Genomic DNA, 21902 nt, shown 5'->3' with positions numbered 1-21902 from the left:
ACTTTTAATGTCAAATTCTTATTTACAGAGCATAATTCAGCATATCATGCATTGTCTTGACCAAAATATATTTTAGTAATTTAATGTTTAATCAAATACCGTAATTGCAATATTTTTGGTTCAACTTTCAGGTCCAATCTTCTTATCCATCCATCCATTTTCTACCGCTTATTCCCTTTTGGGGTCGCGGGAGGCGCTGGAGCCTATCTCAGCTACAATCGGGCGGAAGGCGGTGTACACCCTGGACAAGTCGCCACCTCATCGCAGGGCCCCAATCTTCTTATTTTTCCTTAATTTCCTTAGAAATAACAGCATGCAGCATATCATGCACTGGCTTGTCATCATTTTTTAAACTTCTAACTATTTTTAGGCTGTAAAGTTGTGCTGTGATGGCTGAGTAGTTAAGGCGTTGGATTTTGAAATCCAATGGGATCTTCCCGCGTAGGTTCGAACCCTGCTCACAGCGTTGATGTCTACCTTTTACTTACAAGCATAAAGCAGCATACCATGCATTGTCTTGACCAAAATATCTTATTGTATTTCAATGTTTCATCAAATAACTGCAAATTTGAGGTCAAATCTTTTTTTTGGCAAATTAATGTCCTTCCAAATAGCAGCATGCAGCATATCATGCACTAGCGTGTAGGTCCTTTCCGGAATGTACTACTATTTCCGTCTCTAACAAGGCTGAGATGGCTTACTGGTTAGGACTTGGACTTGAGTTCTAAAGGGATCTTCTTGCCCAGGTTGGGACCCTGTTCTCACTTTTAGTGTCAAATTCTTACTTACAGAGCATAATGCAGCATATCATGCATTGTCTTGACCAAAATATCTTATAGTAATTAAATGTTTTATCAAATAATTGCAATATTTTTGGTGCAACTTTCAGGTCTAATCTTCTTATTTTTTCTTAATTTCCTTAAAAATAACAGCATGCAGCATATCATGCACTGGCTTGTCATCATTTCTTAAACTTCTAACTATTTTCTAGATGTAAACTTTGTGCTGTGATGGCCGAGAGTTTAAGGCGTTGGATTTGAAATCCAATGGGATCTTCCCGCGTAGGTTTGAACCCTGCTCACACCGTCAATGTATAGCTTTTACTTACAAGCATAAAGTAGCATACCATACATTGTCTTGACCAAAATATCTTATTGTATTTCAATGTTTCATCAAATAACTGCAAATTTGAGGTCAAATCTTTTTTTTGACAAATTAATGTCCTTCCAAATAGCAGCATGCAGCATATCATGCACTAGCGTGTAGGTCCTTTCCGGAATGTACTACTATTTCCGTTCCTAAAGAAGCTAAGATGTCTTACAGGTTAGGACATTGGACTTGAGTTCTAAAGGGATCTTCTTGCCCAGGTTGGGACCTTGTTCTCACTTTTAATGTCAAATTATTACTTACAGAGCATAATGCAGCATATCATGCATTGTCTTGACCAAAATATCTTTTAGTAATTTAATGTTTTATCAAATAATTGCAATATTTTTGGTGCAACTTTCAGGTCTAATCTTCTTATTTTTCCTTAATTTCCTTAAAAATAACAGCATGCAGCATATCATGCACTGGCTTGTCATAATTTCTTAAACTTCTAACTATTTTCTCGATATAAAAGTTGTGCTGTGATGGCCGAGAGGTTAAGGCGTTGGATTTGAAATCCAATGGGATCTTCCCGCGTAGGTTCGAACCCTGCTCACAGCGTCAATGTCTAGCTTTTACTTACAAGCATAAAGCAGCATATCATGCATTACCTTGAGCAATATATCTTATTATATTTCAATGTTTCATCAAATAACTGCAAATTTGAGGTCAAATCTTTTTTTTGACGAATTAATGTTCTTCCAAATAGCAGCATGCAGCATATCATGCACTGGCTTGTCATCATTTCTTAAACTTCTAACTACTTTCTAGACTTAAAAGTTGTGCTGTGATGGCCGAGAGGTATAGGCGTTGTTTTTGAAATCCAGTGGGATCTTCCCGCGTGGGTTCGAACCCTGCTCACAGCGTCAAAGTCTAGCTTTTACTTTTTTTTGACAAATTAATGTCCTTCCAAATAGCAGCATGCAGCATATCATGCACTAACGTGTAGGTCCTTTCCGGAATGTACTACTATTTCTGTCTCTAAAGAGGCTGAGGTGGCTTACAGGTTAGGACATTGGACTTGAGTTCCAATAGGATCTTCTTGCCCAGGTTGGGATCTTGTTCTCACTTTTAATGTCAAATTCTTATTTACAGAGCATAATGCAGCATATCATGCATTGTCTTGACCAAAATATCTTTTAGTAATTTAATGTTTAATCAAATAATTGCAATATTTTTGGTGCAACTTTCAGGTCTAATCTTCTTATTTTTACTTAATTTCCTTAAACATAACAGCATGCAGCATACCATGCACTGGCTTGTCATCATTTCTTAAACTTCTAACTATTAACTAGACCTGGAAGTTTGTGCTGTGATGGCCGAGAGGTTAAGGCGTTGGATTTGAAATCCAATGGGATCTTCCCGCGTAGGTTCGAACCCTGCTCACAACGTCAATGTCTACCTTTTACTTACAAGCATAAAGCAGCATACCATACATTGTCTTGACCAAAATATCTTATTGTATTTCAATGTTTCATCAAATAACTGCAAATTTGAGGTTAAATCTTTTTTTTGACAAATTAATGTCCTTACAAATAGCAGCATGCAGCATATCATGCACTAGCGTGTAGGTCCTTTCCGGAATGTACTACTATTTCCGTCTCTAACAAGGCTGAGATGGCTTACTGGTTAGGACTTGGACTTGAGTTCTAAAGGGATCTTCTTGCCCAGGTTGGGACCCTGTTCTCACTTTTAGTGTCAAATTCTTACTTACAGAGCATAATGCAGCATATCATGCATTGTCTTGACCAAAATATCTTATAGTAATTAAATGTTTTATCAAATAATTGCAATATTTTTGGTGCAACTTTCAGGTCTAATCTTCTTATTTTTTCTTAATTTCCTTAAAAATAACAGCATGCAGCATATCATGCACTGGCTTGTCATCATTTCTTAAACTTCTAACTATTTTCTAGATGTAAAATTTGTGCTGTGATGGCCGAGAGTTTAAGGCGTTGGATTTGAAATCCAATGGGATCTTCCCGCGTAGGTTTGAACCCTGCTCACACCGTCAATGTATAGCTTTTACTTACAAGCATAAAGTAGCATACCATACATTGTCTTGACCAAAATATCTTATTGTATTTCAATGTTTCATCAAATAACTGCAAATTTGAGGTCAAATCTTTTTTTTGACAAATTAATGTCCTTCCAAATAGCAGCATGCAGCATATCATGCACTAGCGTGTAGGTCCTTTCCGGAATGTACAACTATTTCCGTTCCTAAAGAAGCTAAGATGTCTTACAGGTTAGGACATTGGACTTGAGTTCTAAAGGGATCTTCTTGCCCAGGTTGGGACCTTGTTCTCACTTTTAATGTCAAATTCTTACTTACAGAGCATAATGCAGCATATCATGCATTGTCTTGACCAAAATATCTTTTAGTAATTTAATGTTTAATCAAATAATTGCAATATTTTTGGTTCAACTTTCAGGTCCAATCTTCTTATTTTTCCTTAATTTCCTTAGAAATAACAGCATGCAACATACCATGCACTGGCTGGTCATCATTTCTTAAACTTCTAACTATTTTCTAGATTTAAAAGCTGTGCTGTGATGGCCGAGAGGTTAAGGCGTTGGATTTGAAATCCAATGGGATCTTCCCGCGTAGGTTCGAACCCTGCTCACAGCGTCAATGTATAGCTTTTACTTACAAGCATAAAGTAGCATACCATACATTGTCTTGACCAATATATCTTATTATATTTCAATGTTTCATCAAATAACTGCAAATTTGAGGTCAAATCTTTTTTTTGACGAATTAATGTTCTTTCAAATAGCAGCATGCAGCATATCATGCACTAGCGTGTAGGTCCTTTCCGGAATGTACAACTATTTCCGTTCCTAAAGAAGCTGAGATGACTTACAGGTTAGGACATTGGACTTGAGTTCCAATAGGATCTTCTTGCCCAAGTTGGGATCTTGTTCTCACTTTTAATGTCAAATTCTTATTTACAGAGCATAATGCAGCATATCATGCATTGTCTTGACCAAAATATCTTTTAGTAATTTAATGTTTAATCAAATAATTGCAATATTTTTGGTTCAACTTTCAGGTCCAATCTTCTTATTTTTCCTTAAGTTCCTTAGAAATAACAGCATGCAGCATACCATGCACTGGCTTGTCATAATTTCTTAAACTTCTAACTATTTTCTCGATATAAAGGTTGTGCTGTGATGGCCGAGAGGTTAAGGCGTTGGATTTGAAATCCAATGGGATCTTCCCGCGTAGGTTCGAACCCTGCTCACAGCGTCAATGTCTAGCTTTTACTTACAAGCATAAAGCAGCATATCATGCATTACCTTGAGCAATATATCTTATTATATTTCAATGTTTCATCAAATAACTGCAAATTTGAGGTCAAATCTTTTTTTTGACGAATTAATGTTCTTCCAAATAGCAGCATGCAGCATATCATGCACTGGCTTGTCATCATTTCTTAAACTTCTAACTACTTTCTAGACTTAAAAGTTGAGCTGTGATGGCCGAGAGGTATAGGCGTTGTTTTTGAAATCCAATGGGATCTTCCCGCGTGGGTTCGAACCCTGCTCACAGCGTCAAAGTCTAGCTTTTACTTTTTTTTGACAAATTAATGTCCTTCCAAATAGCAGCATGCAGCATATCATGCACTAACGTGTAGGTCCTTTCCGGAATGTACTACTATTTCCGTCTCTAAAGAGGCTGAGGTGGCTTACAGGTTAGGACATTGGACTTGAGTTCCAATAGGATCTTCTTGCCCAGGTTGGGATCTTGTTCTCACTTTTAATGTCAAATTCTTATTTACAGAGCATAATGCAGCATATCATGCATTGTCTTGACCAAAATATCTTTTAGTAATTTAATGTTTAATCAAATAATTGCAATATTTTTGGTGCAACTTTCAGGTCTAATCTTCTTATTTTTACTTAATTTCCTTAAACATAACAGCATGCAGCATATCATGCACTGGCTTGTCATCATTTCTTAAACTTCTAACTATTAACTAGACCTGGAAGTTTGTGCTGTGATGGCCGAGAGGTTAAGGCGTTGAATTTGAAATCCAATGGGATCTTCCCGCGTAGGTTCGAACCCTGCTCACAACGTCAATGTCTACCTTTTACTTACAAGCATAAAGCAGCATATCATGCATTGTCTTGACCAAAATATCTTATTGTATTTCAATGTTTCATCAAATAACTGCAAATTTGAGGTTAAATCTTTTTTTTGACAAATTAATGTCCTTACAAATAGCAGCATGCAGCATATCATGCACTAGCGTGTAGGTCCTTTCCAGAATGTACAACTATTTCAGTTTCCAAAGAGGCTGAGATGGCTTACAGGTTAGGACTTGGACTTGAATTCTAATGGGATCTTCTTGCCCAGGTTGGGACCCTGTTCTCACTTTTAATGTCAAATTCTTACTTTTGGAGCATATTACAGCATATCATGCATTGTCTTGACCAAAATATGTTATAGTAATTTAATGTTTTATCAAATAATTGCAATATTTTTTTGTGCAATTTTCTGGTCCAATCTTTTATTTTTCCTTAATTTCGTCCGAAATAACAACATGCAGCATATCATGCACTCACTTATTGGGATAACTGTGCTGTGATGGCCGAATGGTTAAGGCGTTGGATTTGAAATCCAATGGGAACTTCCTGCGCTGGTTCGAACCCTGCTCACAGCGTCAATGTCTAGCTTTTACTTACAAGCATAAAGCAGCATACTGTCAAATAGCAGCATGCAGCATATCATGCACTTTGAAGGTGTTTTTTTAGGCTCAAATAACTCGACACTGTCGCTTTAAGAGCAGACACTTCTGCTATCCATTGGCTTTTATTGGGCTACAAAAGGAGCAACGTTACGTAACTGGCGGTCAGCAGATCCTCTAATCTGCACATCAAAGCGTCCGAAGCATATTTTCTACTGTTATTGATCACATGTATCCTGTTGGACTTGACAGCGCAAGCCTGAGCCCGACTCAGGTGGACCCCTGACACTGTAAGACAATCCCCCAAACAACGCCGCGGCCATCTTTGAAACCGGACGCTCTTTGGTGTGTCACTTTGGGTTTGTCGCCTGGCGAGGGAAAGGAGACGCATTGAAGACATATGTGCAGACTGGAGGACAGGAGGTGGCAAAGGACGGACGAAAGTGGAAAACGTTATGGATGGACGGGTTAGGATGGAGGATAAATGGTTGGGTGGGTGGACAGTGGGAGAGCGAAGTGAGGCCGCCTTGTGGTTTTTCACAGTCAGGCCATGAACTGCTAAGACGGGTAACAAGCTGCAGATGTCAGCTATTAGTTCGTAGTGTGTGTGTGTGTGTGTGTGTGTGTGTGTGTGTGTGTGTGTGTGTGTTATGTCCTACAAAGGGAAGCACTACAAATGGCGACACAAACATGTCTCGCATGTGACACAATCTTTGACAGATGCCGTGATGTCACTGTTTATTCCAACAACACACTTTGAGACAGTGCATGATATGCTGCTGTGATGTCACTGTTTATTCCAATAACCCAATTTGAGACAGTGCATGATATGCTGCTCTTTTATGGATGCTGTGATGTCACTGTTTATTCCAATAACACACTTTGAGACAGTGCATGATATGCTGCTCTTGGAGAGTACCACTGTTTATTCCAATAACCCAATTTGAGATAGTGCATGATATGCTGCTCTTTGATGGATGCTGTGATATCACTGTTTATTCCAAAAATACAATTTCAGACAGTACATATTATGCTGCTGGGATATAACTGTTTATTCCAATAACCCAATTTGAGACAGTGCATGATATGCTGCTCTTGGAGAGTATCACTGTTTCTTCCAATAACCCAATTTGAGACAGTGCATGATATGCTGCTCTTCGAGAGATGCTGTGATATCACTGTTTATTCCAAAAATACAATTTCAGAGAGTGCATATTATGCTGCTGGGATATCACTGTTTATTCCAACAACACACTTTGAGACAGTGCATGATATGCTGCTCTTCGAGAGTATCACTGTTTATTACAATAACACAATTTGAGGCCGTGCATGATATGCTGTTGTGATGTCACTGTTTATTCCAATAACCCAATTTGAGACAGTGCATGATATGCTGTTGTGATGTCACTGTTTATTCCAATAACCCAATTTGAGACAGTGTATGATACGCTGTTGTGATGTCACTGTTTATTCCTATAACCCAATTTGAGACAGTGCATGATATGCTGCTGTGATGTCACTGTTTATTCCTATAACCCAATTTGAGACAGTGCATGATATGCTGTTGTGATGTCACTGTTTATTCCAATAACCCAATTTGAGACAGTGCATGATATGCTGTTGTGATATCACTGTTTATTCCAATAACCCAATTTGAGACAGTGCATGATATGCTGCTGTGATGTCACTGTTTATTCCTATAACCCAATTAGAGAAATGCTGTGATATCACTGTTCATTCCAACAAAGCAATTTTAGACAGTGCATGGTATGCTGCTCTTTGATGGATGCTGTGATATCACTGTTTATTCCAAAAATACAATTTCAGACAGTGCATATTATGCTGCTGGGATATCACTGTTTATTCCAGCAACACACTTTGAGACAGTGCATGATATGCTGCTCTTTGAGAGTATCACTGTTTATTACAATAACACAATTTGAGACAGTGCATGATATGCTGCTCTTCGAGAGATGCTGTGATATCACTGTTTATTCCAACAAGACAATTTGAGACAGTGCATGATATGCTGCTCTTTGATGGATGCTGTGATATCACTGTTTATTCCAAAAATACAATTTCAGACAGTGCATATTATGCTGCTGGGATATCACTGTTTATTGCAATAACCCAATTTGAGACAGTGCATGATATGCTGCTCTTGGAGAGTATCACTGTTTATTACAATAACCCAATTTGAGACAGTGCATGATATGCTGCTCTTCGGGAGATGCTGTGATACCACTGTTTATTCCAAAAATACAATTTCAGACAGTGCATGACATGCTGCTGGGATATATACACTGTTTATTCCGACAACACACTTTGAGACAGTGCATGATATGCTGCTCTTCAAGAGTATCACTGTTTATTCCAATAACCCAATTTGAGACAGTGCATGATATGCTGCTCTGATGTCACTGTTTATTCCAATAACCCAATTTGAGACAGTGCATGATATGCTGCTCTTTTATGGATGCTGTGATATCACTGTTTATTCCAATAACACACTTTGAGACAGTGCATGATATGCTGCTCTTGGAGAGTATCACTGTTTATTCCAATAACGCAATTTGAGAGAGTGCATGATATGCTGCTCTTCGAGAGATGCTGTGATATCACTGTTTATTCCAACAAGACAATTTGAGACAGTGCATGATATGCTGCTCTTTGATGGATGCTGTGATATCACTGTTTATTCCAAAAATACAATTTCAGACAGTGCATATTATGCTGCTGCGATATCACTGTTTATTCCAATAACCCAATTTGAGACAGTGCATGATATGCTGCTTTTGGAGAGTATCACTGTTTATTCCAATAACCCAATTTGAGACAGTGCATGATATGATGCTCTTCGAGAGATACTGTGATATCACTGTTTATTCTAAAAATACAATTTCAGACAGTGCATATTATGCTGCTGGGATATCACTGTTTATTCCGACAACACACTTTGAGACAGTGCATGATATGCTGCTCTTCGAGAGTATCACTGTTTATTACAATAACACAATTTGAGACAGTGCATGATATGCTGTTGTGATGTCACTGTTTATTCCAATAACCCAATTTGAGACAGTGCATGATATGCTGCTCTTTTGTGGATGCTGTGATGTCACTGTTTATTCCAAAAATACAATTTCAGACAGTGCATATTATGCTGCTGGGATATCACTGTTTATTCCAACAACACACTTTGAGACAGTGCATGATATGCTGCTCTTCGAGAGTATCACTGTTTATTACAATAACACAGTTTGGGACAGCGCATGATTTGCTGATGTGATGTCCAGTGTTGGGACTAACGCGTTACAAAGTAACGCGTTACTGTAACGCCGTTAGTTTTGGCGGTAACTAGTAATCTAACGCGTTATTTTTTTTAATTCAGTAATTTAGTTACCGTTACTACATGATGCGTTACTGCGTTATTTTACGTTACTTTTGATGTAGTATCGGCTAGAAACAGAAGCGCTGCGGTGTCGTTCTTCTGAATCTTCCTCTGTCACAAGCCGGAGAGAAGAAAAGAGGCGCGGTCTATGTGTGTGTGGGTGTGGGTGTGGGGAAAAAAAGTTGTTGTCACGTTCAGTCCACACACAGCGTGGTCATGGCGAGCGGAGTAACGGAGGAGCTTGAACGCCCCCGCCATTGAATCGGTGTGTTTATAAGTGCAGACTCGGTTGTGCAAAACGAGGGTTTTAAACACATGCTGAACGTGCTTGAACCACGTTACGACATCCCGTCGCGCACCCACTTCAGCAATAAGATTGTGCCAGATCTTTATGAGCAGGAGTACAAAAAAGTTGTGGATGAACTATCCCGAGCATCAGCTGTTGCGCTCATGACAGACGGGTGGACGTCCAGCGGAACTATAAGCGCTCACTTCATCACAGCAGCCTGGGAGATGAGAAGACACGCCCCCTCTACGAGAGTCACCTTGCGCAGGTGCTGACACAAGCAGTGGAGGAATGGAAGATAAAGATATCCCAGTCACACGTGATAATGCCAAAAATCAAATAATTACAGAGAATGAGGCAGGACTGGGACCACAGATAGGTGCTTTGCACATGTAGTGAATTTGGCATCACAGAAGGGAATCTCAGTCAATAGGATGGAGCGCCTCTTTGGGAGGATCAGGAAGGTTTCTTACTTCCACCCAAGCACAACAGCTGCTCATGTGCTTAAGACAAAGCAAGAAATGCTAAAGCTGCCTGCTCATACATGATGTCCCAACGAGGTGGAACTCCACTTATGATATGTTGGAGCAGCAGGCAGCTATATACTCTGCATTGACCCACAACACTCTGAAGACAAATGTCACCCTGTCTGATGATGATGTGAGAGTGGCAGATGAGGTCCTCCAGGTGCTTAAAAGTGTTCCATCTCTACTGAGCACTGAAACTTCACCATCTGTGTCAATGATCCTGCCACTGAAAACAAGGATTCTACAATCCATGGCTCCAAGAGTGGAAGACAGCAGCATCACTCCAGATGTCAGGCTTTATGTTTCAAGGAAGATGATGTGCCTTCTTATGTTGCACTTTAACTTGTTTTTTATTCATGGTCATTGGTCCAAGTTTAAAGAAAGGAGGAATGCCTTTTTATGTTGCACTGTTTTTCATTAATTATGTTAAAAGGAAAATAAAAATGTATGTCAAGTTGATCAACAGATTGTATTATTCTCCAGTGCAATAACAGTACTGAAATGAAGGCAAAAAGGGCATTAATGGGAGCTTTAAAAAAAAAAGAAGAAAAAAAGAAGTAACTAAATAGTTACTTTTCACAGTAACGCATTACTTTTTGGTGTAAGTAACTGAGTTAGTAACTGAGTTACTTTTGAAATAAAGTAACTAGTAACTGTAACTAGTTACTGGTTTTCAGTAACTAACCCAACACTGGTGATGTCACTGTTTATTCCAATAACCCAATTTGAGGCAGTGCATGATATGCTGCTCTTCGAGAAATGCTGTGATATCACTGTTTATTCCAACAAGACAATTTGAGACAGTGCATGATATGCTGCTCTTTGATGGATGCTGTGATGTCACTGTTTATTCCAAAAATACAATTTCAGATTGTGAATGATATGCTGCTGGGATATCACTGTTTATTCCAATAGCACAGTTTGAGACAGTGCATGATATGCTGCTCTTCGAGAGTATCACTGTTTATTCCAATAACACAGTTTGAGACAGTGCATGATATGCTGCGCTTCGTGGGATGCTGTGATATCACTGTTTATTTTAATAACATAATTTGAGACGGTCTATGATATGCTGCTCTTTGAGGGATGCTGTGATATCACTGCTCATTCAAATTGTACAAATTGAGACAGTGCATGATATGCTGCTCTTCGAGGGATGCTATGATATCACTTTTCATTCAAATTGTACAAATTGAGACAGTGCATGATATGCTGCTCTTTGAGGGATGCTGTGATATCACTGCTCATTCAAATTGTACAAATTGAGACAGTGCATGATATGCTGCTCTTCGAGGGATGCTGTGATATCACTGTTCATTCAAAATGTACAAAGTGAGACAGTGCATGATATGCTGCTCTTCGAGGGATGCTGTGATATCACTGTTCATTCAAATATCACAGATTGAGACAGTGCATGATATGCTGCTCTTCGGAGGATGCTGTGATATCACTGTTTACATGTTAACCCTTTTTTTTTCTTTTCAAAAGCAAAGGATTTGATGAAAGATGGAAAAATAGTAGCAGGTTCCGGTCAAGACAGTGCATGGCATGCAAAGCCGCTAAAGGAACGCTGTGAGCAGGGTTCGAACCTGCGCGGGAAGATCCCATTGGATTTCGAGTCCAACGCCTTAACCTCTCGGCCATCACAGCTACACCTAACGCCACTCTCGGCCCAACATTCAAGCTAGTGCATGATATGCTGCACGTATTTCTGTGGAGGGAAATTAAGATGCTGGATGTGAAATTTCCACATGCAAAAGACATGCAGACTGATGAAAGCTGGAATAACACTCTTTGGTCAAGAGAATGTATGATATGCTGCATGGTGGTATGTAAATAAAATGAGAGGAAATAAATTATTGGACCTGGAATTTGAACAAGGACAATTACAAACAATTAATAAAGCTTGACTTATAGTAACAATTTTGGTCAAGACAGTGCATGATATGCTGCATGCGGTGATGTTGTAGGCAAGGATAGAAAATAAGACAATGGACATGAAATCCGTGCCAAAATTTGTCGTCAATTGGTGAAAGATGAGATTTGACATTTTTTGGTCAAGACAGTGCTACATGGGACTGCGCAAAACGAGGAAGAAGAGAAAACACAAGTCTTTTTTTCAGACGGAGATGGTCTCCATTTGTCCATGAATTCTAATAACAGTACGTGGTCAAGAGAATGCATGATATGCTGCATGCTGCTACACTGAAAAGAGGAACAGAAGGTAAGATCTGACATTTGCCGACCAACATGTTGTTGAATTGAAGTGGATTATTTGTTGAAGAGAGTGCATGATATGCTGTTGCCTGCTATGTGTCAATGAACTCAGGAAGAAAGGTGGAAAAAAAAGTCGAACACCTTAACCTCAAGGCCATCGCAGCCCCACCTGACACGTTCTTTGGTCAAGACAATGCATGATATGCTGTATGCTGATATGTCTCAACAAAATGCTAAGTTTGCACAGAATTGGAAGCCCATTTGTGTAAAACACATTCTGAAGCTTATGCGTCGGAACGAAAACCAAACCCTGAATATGACGTACAAGCCAGTGCGGAATGTGTGTGTGTGTGTTCAACTTTCAGGTCCAATCTTCTTATTTTTCCTTAATTTCATTTAAAATAACAGCATGCAGCATACCATGCACTGGCTTGTCATCATTTCTTAAACTTCTAACTATTTTCTAGACGTAACAGTTTGTGCTGTGATGGCCGAGAGGTTAAGGCGTTGGATTTGAAATCCAATGGGATCTTCCCGCGTAGGTTCGAACCCTGCTCACAGCGTCAATGTCTAGCTTTTACTTACAAGCATAAAGCAGCATACCATGCATTGTCTTGACCAAAATATCAATGTTTCATCAAATAACTGCAATGGTTTTGCTGCAAATTTTAGGTCAAATCTTTTTTTTGACAAATTAATGTCCTTCCAAATAGCAGCGTGCAGCATATCATGCACTAGCGTGTGGGTCATTTTCGGAATGGCACGAGAATAAAAATACGATTTTTGGGTCAAGACAATGCATGATATGCTGCTTTATGCTCTGTAGATGTGCAAAGGAAAAATAAATAATAAACTGACATTTGCCGACATTTGCAGACAATGGATGAAAGCTGGAGTTACTGGAATTTCAGCAACATGATTTGGTCAAGACAGTGCATGATATGCTGCTTTATGCTCTGTAGGTGTAAAAAAAAATCAAATTAAAAATAATAATTTAAAAAAACAGACATTGGGCCTGACATTTGCCAACATTTGCAGACAATGGATGAAATCTGGAGTTGCTGGAATTTCAGCAACATTATTTGGTCAAGACAGTGCATGATATGCTGCTTTATGCTCTGTAGTTGTAAAAAAAAATTTAAATAAAAAACTGACATTGGATCTGACATTTGCCAACATTTGCAGACAATGGCTGAAAGCTGGAGTTGCTGGAATTTCAGCAACATTATTTGGTCAAGACAGTGCATGATATGCTACTTTATGCTCTGTAGGTGTAAAAAAAAATCAAATTAAAAATAATAATTAAAAAAACAGACTTTGGACCTGACATTTGCCAACATTTGCAGACAATGGATGAAAGCTGGAGTTGCCGGAATTTCAGCAACATTATTTGGTCAAGACAGTGCATGATATGCTGCTTTATGCTCTGTAGGTGTAAAAAAATGTTTTTTTGAATAAATAAATGAAAAACTGACATTGGACCTGACATTTGCCAACATTTGCAGACAATGGATGAAAGCTGGAGTTGCTGGAATTTCAGCAACATTATTTGGTCAAGACAGTGCATGATATGCTGCTTTATGCTCTGTAGGTGTAAAAAAAATCTAATTAAAAATAATAATTAAAAAAACAGACATTGGACCTAACATTTGCCAACATTTGCAGACAATGGATGAAAGCTGGAGTTGCTGGAATTTCAGCAACATGATTTGGTCAAGACAGTGCATGATATGCTGCTTTATGCTCTGTAGGTGTAAAAAAAAATCAAATTAAAAATAATAATTTAAAAAAACAGACATTGGGCCTGACATTTGCCAACATTTGCAGACAATGGATGAAATCTGGAGTTGCTGGAATTTCAGCAACATTATTTGGTCAAGACAGTGCATGATATGCTGCTTTATGCTCTGTAGTTGTAAAAAAAAATTTAAATAAAAAACTGACATTGGATCTGACATTTGCCAACATTTGCAGACAATGGCTGAAAGCTGGAGTTGCTGGAATTTCAGCAACATTATTTGGTCAAGACAGTGCATGATATGCTACTTTATGCTCTGTAGGTGTAAAAAAAAATCAAATTAAAAATAATAATTAAAAAAACAGACTTTGGACCTGACATTTGCCAACATTTGCAGACAATGGATGAAAGCTGGAGTTGCCGGAATTTCAGCAACATTATTTGGTCAAGACAGTGCATGATATGCTGCTTTATGCTCTGTAGGTGTAAAAAAATGTTTTTTTGAATAAATAAATGAAAAACTGACATTGGACCTGACATTTGCCAACATTTGCAGACAATGGATGAAAGCTGGAGTTGCTGGAATTTCAGCAACATTATTTGGTCAAGACAGTGCATGATATGCTGCTTTATGCTCTGTAGGTGTAAAAAAAATCTAATTAAAAATAATAATTAAAAAAACAGACATTGGACCTAACATTTGCCAACATTTGCAGACAATGGATGAAAGCTGGAGTTGCTGGAATTTCAGCAACATTATTTGGTCAAGACAGTGCATGATATGCTGCTTTATGCTCTGTAGGTGTAAAATAAAAATAAAAATAAAAAACAGACTTTGGACCCGACATTTGCCAACATTTGCAGACGATGGACGTAAGCTGGAGTTACTGGAATTTCAGCAACATTATTTGGTCAAGACAGTGCATGATATGCTGCTTTATGCTCTGTAGGTGTAAAAAAAATCAAATTAAAAATAATAATTAAAAAAACAGACATTGGACCTAACATTTGCCAACATTTGCAGACAATGGATGAAAGCTGGAGTTGCTGGAATTTCAGCAACATTATTTGGTCAAGACAGTGCATGATATGCTGCTTTATGCTCCGTAGGTGTAAAATAAAAATACAAATAAAAAACAGACTTTGGACCCGACATTTGCCAACATTTGCAGACAATGGACGTAAGCTGGAGTTACTGGAATTTCAGCAACATGATTTGGTCAAGACAGTGCATGATATGCTGCTTTATGCTCTGTAGGTGTAAACATTTTTTTTTTAAATAAATAAATAAAAACTGACATTTGACCTGATATTTGCCAACATTTGCAGACGATGGACGTAAGCTGGAGTTACTGGAATTTCAGCAACATGATTTGGTCAAGACAGTGCATGATATGCTGCTTTATGCTCTGTAGGTGTAAAACAAAAAAAACTAACAAAAAAAAATACATTGGACCTGACATTTGCCAACATTTGCAGACAATGGACGTAATCTGAAGTTACTGGAAGGTGGCGACTTGTCCAGGGTGTACCCCGCCTACTGCTCGAATGCAGCTGAGATAGGCTCCAGCACCCCCCGCAACCCCAAAAGGGACAAGCGGTAGAAAATGGATGGATGGATACTTGGTCATGACAGTGCTGCTATGTGTCAATTAACCCAGGAAGAAGTGTGGAGAGAGAAAAAAGTCCAACACCTTAACCTCCAGGCCATCGCAGCCTCACTTGACACATTCTTTAGTCAAGACAATGCATGATATGCTGAATGCTGACATGCCTCCACAAGACAAAGTCCAATGAATCCTTCCCAGACACTCTGCAACATTAACACAAAAACACATTTTCTGCAGAATAATCATACTTTTGTGCCACCTTTGTACTTTGCCATGAGTTCTTTATCAAACTCACGCGTGTTCCTCGCCTTCTTCATCAAAGTGCTGCCACTCGCAACTTTCTGCGGCCCCATGCTGGACCATTTAACTGGACCTTAACTGAGGCACCTGTCTGAAAATCAGGGCGACATTTTGTATCTCTGTTAAACATCGCCCCCGTCAGGATGTCATTTGTGCTTTTGCTACCTGGACACGAAGACCCTCCCTCTTGCAGAAAGTACAAAAAAACCTGGCGTATTTCAAAACCTTGGCGCAGGTCTGCGCTCCATCAACGCTCTCGCCATGTTTACTCGGCAACATCATTAACGCTGATTAGGCAGTAGGGAAACATCTCTACTGGTCTGGAGGCAAACTCTCTCCGGCGATACGTTTGATACGAAGCAGACGGCCTTATAAAGGAGGGGTTTTTTTGGGTTTTTTGGGAGTGGAGTAAAATTGGGTGTGAGGAGAAGAACCAGAGAAAAATATGAACGATTTATTGAGGTTTACTTCCAAATCTCATGCTGACATCTCTGGTGTACAAATTGGACATTGGCGGACTGAGATGGACACACACACACACACACACTCACACACACACACACACACACACACACACACACACGCACACGCACAAAAACGGTGTGTGTGTGCACATATGTTTTCCATTAGAAGGGTTTCTGCTCCAAAACGCATCAAGATGCTCTTCTTATGGTCTTTTAGTCCCGCCCACATCCTTTTGGCTCCAAAGCGATCTAAAATGATGACTAGGACCGAAGTTTGACTTGAGTTGACGAGAACGGTCGGGCGCAATCTCTAAAACGGTTGCCCGTCTCTCGTGCTTTTGTCCACTCAGGTTGCCACGCCGTAGCAGGAATCGAAACCGAAAGTTAACTTTACACAACTCCTGCTATGCTCTGTCTGTAGGCTGGTGTTTCTTTTTACCGAACCTAAATGAGACACAATGTGTGCCCACCTCGGTTGCTACGCCTTGGCAGGAATCGAAACTGAAAGTTAACTTGACACCTCGTTTTTCACTCTCTCTCCAGCCCTGGCAGGTATTCTTCCACACACACACACACACACACACACACACACACACACACACACACACACACACACACACACACACACACACACACACACAAGAAGAATCCCATCAACAATCGCTATCAGGAAGCTATAGCCAAGAAAATCAATACAGACGATAAACATCATAAATTAATTTAACATCAACTACCCAGTGTTTCTCAACTATTTCTTGTCATGCCCCCCCGCCTCCCTCCTTGGGGGAAGTTGTTTTTTCACGCCCCCCCCCTATTTTGAAATACGATTGAGAACCTGATCATATTCATTGTTTTCTTGATGTATCCGTACAAACCACTCTAACACATGCTAACACCAGCACCTACATGCCACCTAGCTGAAGACATGTGTATTGTTTTCTCACGCCCCCCACTGACACCTTATTGTATACTTGGCCATGGGGACATAATTTTTTTCACGCCCCCCTAAATTGAAAAACGACTTAGAAACTGAAAAGATGTATTGTTTTATTTATTTATCCGTACAAACCCCTCTATGAGTTGCTAACACTAGCATCTACATGCCACCTAGCTGAAGACATGTGTATGGTTTTCTCACGCCCCCCCCCCTTCTCCCCCCGACAACTTATCGCATACTCGACCATATTTCCTGGTTGAGTCTGCTGTTAAACTCGAACAGTGCTTCTACCAAGCAGCCATATATGGCTAACCCAGTGCTTCTCAGTTATTTTTGTCATGCCCCCCACAGGGACATCTTTTTTTTTATGCCCCCCCTAAATTGAAAAACAACTTAGAACCTGTTCATATTTATTGTTTTACTTATTTATTATTATTTAAAAAAAAACACTATGAGTTGCTGTCACCAGCATCTACATGTCACCTAGCTGAAGACATGTGCATGGTTTTCTCACGCCCCCCCCCCCCCCCTGACACCTAATTATATACATTTGTATACTTGAGCATATTTCCTGGTTGAGCCTGTTGTTAAATTCGAGCAGTGCTTCTACCAAGTCGCCATATATGGATAACCCAGTGCTTCTCAATTATTTTTGTCATGCCCCCCTTGGGGACATAGTTTTTTTCACGCCCCCCCCAAAATTTTAAAACGACTAAAAACCTGAAAATATTTATTGTTTTACTGATTTATCCGTCAAAAAAACACTATGAGTTATATATATATATATATATATATGGATAACCCAGTGCATCCCGATAATTGTTTTTATGCCACCCTTGGGAACATACATTTTCTTCCGCCCAACTTAAAAATCGACTTAGAACCGGATAATATTTATTATTTTACTTATTTATCTGTACAAACCACTCCATGAGTTGCTGGCACTAGCATCTACATGCCACCTAGCGGAAAACATGTGTATGGTTTTCTCACCATTATCATGGTTGCAATCATGGTTCAGCACAGCTAGTAGGGGGCGCTCTTTACACTGGTGAAACAATAAAGTAGCATTTTAAGAGATAAAAAAAAGCTGCTAGATGCTGATTACTTATGATTTTATAGTCCTTTAAAGCTTATCTTTAAAAAAAAAAGAGGAAAAAAAAGTGGTTGCCTACAGCCGCAGATGTTATGAAATACCCTTAGATTTTTAATTTTTTTTACCCGTAGCTAATTAGAGAACCCCGTGCTGATTTTCTTTGGTAGAGCACACCCGGTAAAAATCAAAAGTCATGCCAAGAAAGAGAAAGAGACAAAAATGGCCGCCACATCGTCCGAGACAGACCCCGGCGGACGGATTAGCTTCTCGGGGTCCGAGGGCCGGCATCTGTGGTCTTTGTGAGGCTCCGTGCCAACTGAGCAAACACACTCGTTCATTCACAGGAGGCCGCACAAAACTAACACAACTCTTGACTCGCACAACTTGGAGGAAGAAGAAAGAAAAAAGAGGGCAGGGAGGAGAGTGAGTGCTGCTCTTTTCTGCTGACCCCCCGCCGCCTTCACCCAAACAAAGTGATTATTGTATGAAGCAGTGTGTGTGTGTGTGTGTGTGTGTGTGTGTGTGTGTGTGTGTGTGTGTGTGTGTGTGTGCGTGTGTGTGTGTGTGTGTGCGCGCGCGCGCCGCACAGAGGAAGTGAATAAAAGAAGTTTGGCAGGTTGTCTGGAGTGAAGGACAAATAACAGACAGAGAGATGCATTATGGGAAATTGTTACGGCTGCTTTAACTACTTTTTAATTGGTCAATGGAAATAATAATGAAAATGATAATAATAATAATAATAAGAAGAAGAAATATGATAATAACAATAAATATAATGACAATAATAACTATAATAAGAATAATAAATAATCATTAATTATATTTTGTATGTTTATCATTATATAATATCATTATGTAATATTAGTGATAATACAGCAACACATAAAATATAATAAAAATAATAATTATTATTATTAATGTTATTATATACATATTATTATTATATTAATATGTAACAATAATACAAACATTAGTTTAATGATGACAATAATACATAATAACACAATAATAATTCTAATGATGTATTATTATTATTATTATTATTATTATTTAATATTATTATTATTATTATTATTGTTATTTAATTATATTATTATTATTATTATTATTATTATTATTATTATCATTATTATCATTGGTTAACAAATATGATGACAGAAAAAGTTATGTAATATAAATATTAAGAAATAATTTTTACTATTATGTAATATTATCATTATGTAATACTACTATTACTACTAATAATAACAATAAAAAATAATGTTAATATAACAATATTTATTAAAATCCATCCATCCATCCATCTTCTTCCGCTTATCCGAGGTCGGGTCGCGGGGGCAGCAGCCTAAGCAGGGAAGCCCAGACTTCCCTCTCCCCAGCCACTTCGTCCAGCTCTTCCTGTGGGACCCCGAGGCGTTCCCAGGCCAGCCGGGAGACATAGTCTTCCCAACGTGTCCTGGGTCTTCCCCGCGGCCTCCTACCGGTCGGACGTGCCCTAAACACCTCCCTAGGGAGGCGTTCGGGTGGCATCCTGACCAGATGCCCGAACCACCTCATCTGGCTCCTCTCGATGTGGAGGAGCAGCGGCTTTACTTTGAGCTCCCCCCGGATGGCAGAGCTTCTCACCCTATCTCTAAGGGAGAGCCCCGTCACCCGGCGGAGGAAACTCATTTCGGCCGCTTGTACCCGTGATCTTGTCCTTTCGGTCATAACCCAAAGCTCATGACCATAGGTGAGGATGGGAACGTAGATCGACCGGTAAATTGAGAGCTTTGTCTTCCGGCTCAGCTCCTTCTTCACCACAACGGATCGATATAGCGTCCGCATTACTGAAGACGCCGCACCGATCCGCCTGTCGATCTCACGATCCACTCTTCCCCCACTCGTGAACAAGACTCCGAGGTACTTGAACTCCTCCACTTGGGGCAAAATCTCCTCCCCAACCCGGAGATGGCACTCCACCCTTTTCCGGGCGAGAACCATGGACTCAGACTTGGAGGTGCTGATTCTCATCCCAGTCGCTTCACACTCGGCTGCGAACCGATCCAGTGAGAGCTGAAGATCCTGGCCAGATGAAGCCATCAGGACCACATCATCTGCAAAAAGCAGAGACCTAATCCTGCAGCCACCAAACCAGATCCCCTCAACGCCTTGACTGCGCCTAGAAATTCTGTCCATAAAAGTTATGAACAGAATCGGTGACAAAGGGCAGCCTTGGCGGAGTCCAACCCTCACTGGAAACGTGTCCGACTTACTGCCGGCAATGCGGACCAAGCTCTGGCACTGAGCATACAGGGAGCGGACTGCCACAATCAGACAGTCTGATACCCCATACTCTCTGAGCACTCCCCACAGGACTTCCCGAGGGACACGGTCGAATGCCTTCTCCAAGTCCACAAAACACATGTAGACTGGTTGGGCAAACTCCCATGCACCGTCAAGGACCCTGCCGAGAGTATAGAGCTGGTCCACAGTTCCACGACCAGGACAAAAACCACACTGTTCCTCCTGAATCCGAGGTTCGACTATCCGGCGTAGCCTCCTCTCCAGTACACCTGAATAGACCTTACCAGGAAGGCTGAGGAGTGTGATCCCACGATAGTTAGAACACACCCTCCGGTTCCCCTTCTTAAAGAGAGGAACCACCACCCCGGTCTGCCAATCCAGAGGCACCGCCCCCGATGTCCACGCGATGCTGCAGAGTCTTGTCAAACAAGACAGCCCCACAGCATCCAGAGCCTTAAGGAACTCCGGGCGGATCTCATCTACCCCTGGGGCCTTGCCACCGAGGAGCTTTTTAACTACCTCAGCAACCTCAGCCCCAGAAATAGGAGAGCCCACCACAGACTCCCCAGGCACTGCTTCCTCATAGGAAGACGTGTTGGTGGGATTGAGGAGGTCTTCGAAGTATTCCCTCCACCGATCCACAACATCCGCAGTCGAGGTCAGCAGAACACCATCCTCGCCATACACGGCGTTGATAGTGGACTGCTTCCCCTTCCTGAGGCGGCGGCTGGTGGTCCAGAATTGCTTCGAAGCCGTCCGGAAGTCGTTTTCCATGGCTTCCCCGAACTCCTCCCATGTCCGAGTTTTTGCCTCTGCGACCGCTGAAGCCGCACACCGCCTGGCCTGTCGGTACCTGTCCGCTGCCTCAGGAGTCCTATGAGCCAAAAGAACCCGATAGGACTCCTTCTTCAGCTTGACGGCATCCCTCACCGCCGGTGTCCACCAACGGGTTCTAGGATTACCGCCACGACAGGCACCAACTACCTTGCGGCCACAGCTCCAATCAGCCGCCTCGACAATAGAGGCGCGGAACATGGTCCATTCGGACTCAATGTCCAGCACCTCCCTCGTGACATGTTCAAAGTTCTTCCGGAGGTGGGAATTGAAACTCTCTCTGACAGGAGACTCTGCCAGACGTTCCCAGCAAACCCTCACAATGCGTTTGGGCCTGCCAGGTCTGTCCGGCATCCTCCCCCACCATCGCAGCCAA

At 40.6% G+C, this 21902-nt stretch overlaps 1 protein-coding gene and 12 non-coding genes across 14 annotated transcripts in view; 11 read left to right on the top strand and 2 right to left on the bottom strand.

The window, feature by feature from the left end:
• sema3bl (sema domain, immunoglobulin domain (Ig), short basic domain, secreted, (semaphorin) 3bl) overlaps nucleotides 1-21902 on the bottom strand; it is a 192731-nt gene that overhangs the window by 154556 nt on the left and 16273 nt on the right. The window lies entirely within an intron of this gene.
• Nucleotides 384-466, top strand: trnas-uga (transfer RNA serine (anticodon UGA)). The gene has a single exon. It is a non-coding gene; the product is annotated as a tRNA-Gln (tRNA).
• On the top strand, nucleotides 1005-1086 carry trnas-uga (transfer RNA serine (anticodon UGA)). Its single transcript has one exon. It is a non-coding gene; the product is annotated as a tRNA-Ser (tRNA).
• trnas-uga (transfer RNA serine (anticodon UGA)) lies at nucleotides 1626-1707 on the top strand. Its single transcript has one exon. It is a non-coding gene; the product is annotated as a tRNA-Ser (tRNA).
• trnas-uga (transfer RNA serine (anticodon UGA)) lies at nucleotides 2456-2537 on the top strand. The gene has a single exon. It is a non-coding gene; the product is annotated as a tRNA-Ser (tRNA).
• On the top strand, nucleotides 3076-3157 carry trnas-uga (transfer RNA serine (anticodon UGA)). The gene has a single exon. It is a non-coding gene; the product is annotated as a tRNA-Ser (tRNA).
• Nucleotides 3697-3778, top strand: trnas-uga (transfer RNA serine (anticodon UGA)). The gene has a single exon. It is a non-coding gene; the product is annotated as a tRNA-Ser (tRNA).
• Nucleotides 4318-4399, top strand: trnas-uga (transfer RNA serine (anticodon UGA)). Its single transcript has one exon. It is a non-coding gene; the product is annotated as a tRNA-Ser (tRNA).
• Nucleotides 4623-4704, top strand: trnas-uga (transfer RNA serine (anticodon UGA)). The gene has a single exon. It is a non-coding gene; the product is annotated as a tRNA-Ser (tRNA).
• Nucleotides 5148-5229, top strand: trnas-uga (transfer RNA serine (anticodon UGA)). The gene has a single exon. It is a non-coding gene; the product is annotated as a tRNA-Ser (tRNA).
• trnas-uga (transfer RNA serine (anticodon UGA)) lies at nucleotides 5735-5816 on the top strand. Its single transcript has one exon. It is a non-coding gene; the product is annotated as a tRNA-Ser (tRNA).
• trnas-cga (transfer RNA serine (anticodon CGA)) lies at nucleotides 11613-11694 on the bottom strand. Its single transcript has one exon. It is a non-coding gene; the product is annotated as a tRNA-Ser (tRNA).
• On the top strand, nucleotides 12743-12824 carry trnas-uga (transfer RNA serine (anticodon UGA)). Its single transcript has one exon. It is a non-coding gene; the product is annotated as a tRNA-Ser (tRNA).

The sequence above is a fragment of the Nerophis lumbriciformis genome, linkage group LG23 (genome assembly GCF_033978685.3).
Source record: "Nerophis lumbriciformis linkage group LG23, RoL_Nlum_v2.1, whole genome shotgun sequence".
In the NCBI taxonomy this organism is placed as follows: domain Eukaryota; kingdom Metazoa; phylum Chordata; class Actinopteri; order Syngnathiformes; family Syngnathidae; genus Nerophis; species Nerophis lumbriciformis.
This window is presented reverse-complemented; position numbering and strand designations above follow the sequence as displayed.